This window comes from Selaginella moellendorffii, unplaced genomic scaffold (assembly GCF_000143415.4).
Source record: "Selaginella moellendorffii unplaced genomic scaffold, v1.0 SELMOscaffold_219, whole genome shotgun sequence".
In the NCBI taxonomy this organism is placed as follows: Eukaryota; Viridiplantae; Streptophyta; class Lycopodiopsida; order Selaginellales; family Selaginellaceae; genus Selaginella; species Selaginella moellendorffii.
In genome coordinates this window covers 8,824-14,791 of record NW_003314479.1, presented here as the reverse complement: position 1 = coordinate 14,791, position 5,968 = coordinate 8,824, and the positions used below count along the sequence as shown (strand labels likewise).

General features: G+C 37.5%; 1 pseudogene; it reads left to right on the top strand.

Moving 5' to 3' along the window:
• The first annotated feature begins 402 nt into the window (after positions 1-402).
• Positions 403-1,922, top strand: LOC9648427 (annotated as a pseudogene).
• Positions 1,923-5,968: the final 4,046 nt, after the last annotated feature.

The following is a 5,968-nucleotide window of genomic DNA, read 5'->3' as shown; positions in this document are numbered from 1 at the left end:
TTCAAAAACTTCAAATAGATGGCATAGATCAAGTGCCAAAGGGGTGGCAACGCTTCAACTTTGGATTGAATGACCCTCCAAATCAAGTGAATTTTTAGGACGTTCAGGCAGATTGTAAGCTGCAATCTCTCTCTCTCTCTCTCTCTCTCTCTCTCTCTCTCTCTCTCTCTCTCTCTCTCTCTCTCTCTCTCTCTCTCTCTCTCTCGGGTGGCACTGGCTTCATTCATTCATAGTAAATTCATATACTATTTCACTCTCTTGCTTCTTCCCTATTCTCTTTCGAGGCTTAAAGTTCCGGTTTGTTCTAGGTGCTCGAGGCTGGAACCACATTGAGAGCGATTCCTATTTTGCAGCGCTATAAACCCCGTAGTCTCTCTTTTACACTTGCATTTTAGGATAAAGATGAAGTGGGCGCCTCGTCGATCCAGCGATCAGCTCCAGCAGCAGCCGCCGGGGTGCAAATGGGGCCACACCTGCAATGCGGTCAGGAATCTCATCTACATTTTCGGTGGCTGCGGCCAGGACGAGTGCCAGACCAACGATGTTCATGTCTTCGACTTTGGTATAAGTTTCCTCTTCTGGGTTTTCCAGAAAATATGGTTTTGATCATGTTTTTGGTGGGATTGCGCAGGGATGTACACCTGGAGCAAGCCTGTGATGAAAGGAACGCACCCTTCTCCTTGGGACAGCCACAGCTCCACGGCCGTCGGGTCTAAGCTCTATGTGTTTGGTGGTACCAATGGAACCAGCCCGCTAGACGATCTCTTTGTTTTGGATACTGGTAAGCTCTGAGTTCTATCGATTTTTTTTTCTTGTTCTTATCATCCGATGCAGCTACCAACACTTTGGTGATGTTCCTGCTCCGAGAGAAGGACATAGCGCGTCTCTCATCGGTGACAACCTGTTCGTGTTTGGGGGATGTGGGAAATCCAGCGATCCCTCAGAGGAGGAGTACTACAACGACCTCCATGTTTTGAACACGAGTAATATCCTGTTATCTTTCCTTGTTTTCTTCTAAATATTTTTTTTTCCCCTGTAGATACTTTTGTCTGGAAGAAGATTTCTACCACTGGAGTCTCGCCTATTCCTCGGGATAGCCATACCTGCTCTTCCTATAAGAACTGTTTCGTTGTCATGGGTGGCGAGGATGGTGGTAATGCCTATCTAAACGACATTCATATTCTGGACACAGGTACATACATTGTGCGTTTCCAGAAACAATGGCATGGCGGGAGGTAAAGACGACTGGTGCCGAGCTGATGCCAAGAGCCGGGCACACAACAATCAGCCATGGAAAGTATCTTGTCGTGTTTGGAGGATTCTCCGATGATCACAAGCTATTCAATGACGTCCATACTCTCGACTTAAGTACGTGCGCTTGTAGGTAGATTTGTTTCCTGTTGGTCTCGCATGGGGCTTTTACGTATTTTGTAGCGACTGGTGTTTGGGCGACTTGGAAACCCTCTGGTCCACGTTTCTCCCTTGCAGGAGATTCCGTGAACGCAGAGCAAGGCATATTATTCTTCTATGGGGTATGTAACGAAGAGCTTGAAGCTCTGGATGACATGTATTTCCTCGACACAGGTTGGCTTCTTCTTTTATTGACATTGCTGCCATTCTTGACAATATGGTTGCCGTTTTTCTGTGAAGAGATGCTGAGGGAGAAAGATCCATCAGAACCAAAGCTATCCATGCGTAAGGAACGTAAGAGAAGGCGGCAAGAATATCGTGCCACGCCATTCGTGCTAGACAAGCAACGGGATGTGGACAAGAGCTTGGTTTCATCTCACCGAGGTACCTGCGGAAAACCTTGGACCTCTCCAATTTTTCCCTGTCAAACTCATGCTACAGAGTTTCAAGCTCACGTTCAGCCGCTAGGCGAGAAGATGTTCGAGGCTAGAGTAAGCGACGTATTCAACTAGAAGCCTCCATCGCTCTTCCGTGGGCTGCTCTTCTCGTACAAGCCTGGCTTTGCTCAGGCAGTGCAATCTTACATGGCGAGGTTTGTTTCGTTTGATCCTCAGTTACTCTCTAACGCCAGGAAGGAAAACATCACAGGAGGAAACCACAGGACGTCCAAAAGGCCGTAGTAAAGGCCAAACTGAGCAAAGAGGAGTCCGAAGAAACCATGCATTGTGCGCATCGACGCAGATGACTGCATTTTGCCTCCATTGCAAAACCCTATATTTTTGTACAGCCAGAGCAACTTCTAGATGATGCTTACTACGCCGTGAAGAAACTTGGTGAGAAGCGCTCACGCGGATCTTATAACCTCTGGTCCCTCGAAAATGGTAGCGTGGTTGCTCTAGGATCCGACTGGCCTGTAAAAGCCTGTCAATTACTTTTTCTTTGGCGTTACGTGAATGGTTTCTCTCAAGGTGGTAGCAGTGAATCCAGTTGGAGGGATCCGCACTGCCATGGAGAGAACACCTTCGGGCTGGAGTCATCCCTGGATTCCCAAGGAAAGGATTTCTGCATGGGACGCAGTGGCAGGGTAAGAGAAAACAGATGAGAAAACTGAAATGCAGTTCTTGATTTTGGATTCACAGGTACACATCCTCGGCTGTGTATGCAGCTGCATTGGAGGATTTGGTTGGGTCGCTGACGCAAGGAAAGTTTGCCGACTTTGTGGTGTTGTCCGAGTCTCCTTTTGGACAGGGCACGGACATTTTTCCTCGAGTGGTTACATTCGTTGGTGGAAATATTGCCTTCATTTCTTAAGGCATTATTCCATAATTATTTGGTCTTTAAAATATAGCATATTTGTGAGAAGATTGGTGAGGACAAAGCAGCCAGAATCATCAAGCAGCTGGTAAAAACCTTCAAATAGATTTATTTGAGAGGCATGGTTCACCAGGATCTCAAGCTCAACAACATTCTTTCCAAGCTAAACATGCGCGACAAAGTGGTGATCAGCACCTTTTGGAGATATCACAACAGCGAAGTACATGGCAGCTGAGGTGGTGGAGAACAAGGATTGGATCTCTACATGGCAGCCTACTCTACTTTCTTACAGACAAAGCCATGAACTGTTTTTAAAAAAGCCATTTCTGAAGGAATAAGACAGCATTAAATAAACTGTTGTGTATGTACGTGTTTATAGACACAACTTTGAAGCCATGAGCTTGGTTTGATTCAGTACATGATATTTGTACATTAACTCAGGGCATAGAAATGATTTCCGTGTTTGATTTTATTTAGTGTTTTGCTCTCTCTCGTAAAGGCATTAGGTAAAAAACAAAAAAGTCTATATGTCATTCCAGATCACAATCCTAAAAACGCTTAAAACATTCAAAAGGAAACGTGCAGGCAGAAAACAGTTCAAAAGAGTGACCTGCACTTACAAGAATCTCTATTCTGTTGTGCTATTGCTATGTTTGCTTGAAAACAAAACAGAAAAAAAACCAAAAATACTTATTGATAAGAAACAGCATCGTTGCATGATGATCTAAACAGAACTAACACCTACCAAAGTTATTCTACTTGCTGAAATCTATCCTTCTATATTTAAAAGAGCAAGGGCAACATATTCAATCTAGATTCTTTTCAAGCTTAATGGTGGAGATGAAGACACGTGGGAAAAAAATAGTTGAGAGTGGCATATCCTTCGAGGTTAATGTAATTACAGAATATGTATTTAAAATCATGATATAGAAAAGGCTGAACTTTTTACAATCAAGTAAGCTTTCCCACACTTTCACATTCAAAACTTTTAACATAACCACCTATGAAATCTCATGCTTGAATATTTCTATATATTGCATTATATATTGATTGCATAAATGAATTATATTGATTATATTGATCATATAAAATTATATAACCAATTATATAATTTGGCTACTTAGATGTTAGATCCAGGATAATGTATATATCCTGGATTATATACATCCACATCACTGTGAATCCACTAATCTAGAATTCTAATTGTATAAGTACATATCTATCCTTCTATATTTAAAAGAGCAAGGGCAACATATTCAATTGAGATTCTTTTTAAGCTTAATAGTGGAGATGAAGACACATGGGAAAAAAATAGTTGAGAGTGGCATATTCTTCAAGGTTAATGTAATTACAGAATATGTATTTAAAATCATGATATAGAAAAGGCTGAACTTTTTACAATCGAGTAAGCTTTCCCACACTTTGACATTCAAGACTTTTAACATAACCACCTATGAAATCTCATGCTTGAAAAGTTTTATATATTGCATTACATATTAATTGCATAAATGAATTATATTGATTATATTGATCATATAAAATTATATAACCAATTATATAATTCGGATACTTAGATGTTAGATCGAGGATAATGTATATATCCTGGATTATATACATTCACATCACTGTGAATCCACTAATCTAGAATTCTAATTGTATAAGTACATACCAATCAATACCAAGAAAATTAGTGATTAAAGTCCCAACTATGCTGGGAGCATCGTGTTTATTCCTAATATTTTAGTAACTTCAAAGAGTTGTAATAGCAATTGTAATTTTTAACATAATCATAATGATAACATACATAGTTAAACATAATATAATCTTTATATTAAAAATCCCTTCTACAATTCACTCTATCACCAACACACATCATAACATAATAAATATAACTCATAACATTATATCACATTTAAAATTCTGATTGTTGAGTGAAGTCTTCTATTGTATTTTCTATTGTATGGTGTTAGTGATTCACACTAATTATACAAGATACAGATAAAATAATTATGATTCATTATGTATGATGCATTACTAACCATATCAATTTTAATATAAAATTCCATACGGCATATGAAGTGTAGGCGATGTTAGCATGATACTTGAATATGAAGTGTTGCATATGTCAAGCAATATGTATCACATGCTTGAAAACTCTTCTACAATTGTTCAAGTACCCCTTGAACACCATGTTCCCATGCATGCAAACTTCGCCAAAGGTGACACTGTCCTTGGCAACCGGTTCTAGAGTTTCGGAGTTGAGCACCTGTAAGCTGTCCAGGCAAATGTATTTCATGCCCTGCTGAGCCTTGAGCATGATTTGAACATCGTGTTTTGTATTAGTGATAGAGTCAATTGTAGAAGGGATTTTTAATATAAAGATTATATATGTTTAACTATGTATGTTATCATTATGAATATGTTAAAAATTACAATTATGATTAGAACTCTTAGAAATTACTAAAACATCAGGAATAAACACGATGCTCCTAGCATAGCTGAGACTTTAGTCACTAATTTTCATCGCTCCTGGGTTTGATAATGTTATTATACTATATTAAATATAGTACCATAGACAAAATATAAAAATATTATTATTTATCTGCTACATCTAAATTTTTAAAAAATATTAGCTTTTTAAATATATTTTTTATATTTTATATTTTATATTAAAGTGGTACTTTAAGTATATTAAAATATAATAATGATAAGAAATATAGATTTTAAAATCACTTAAACTACTTATATTTTATGATTTTAAAAATTATAAATATTGTTATGGAGATTAGTACTTATTAAAAGTTGAAGTAGTCTATTACATATCATTAACATTGTTTCTGTATATCTTTTTATATAGAGAAAATGCTTATATAAATTAAGATTATTATCTTTATGTTTCATTGATTTTTATTTAAATTTATGGCATTATAACAATGTTATTGAGGCTAATATTTTTCGGTGAAAGGTAAGGTTTTACTCTGATATTAGGGTATTGATGATGTGTAATTATTTTTTTTCCTGAAATGACATTTTCTTAGATTGTAGCCTTTTGTATTGTGTCTAATGACGCTCAATCATATTTTTACCTGTATGTGATTATAGTTATTTATCAATTTATAAATTATTAGTCTTAAAAACAGTATTATCACTTTATCATATTACACAAATCTTAGACTATATCTGAGGTAACGAAAAACTCAATGCGATTATATTCATTTATGAGTGTATAATAAGTATCATAAGA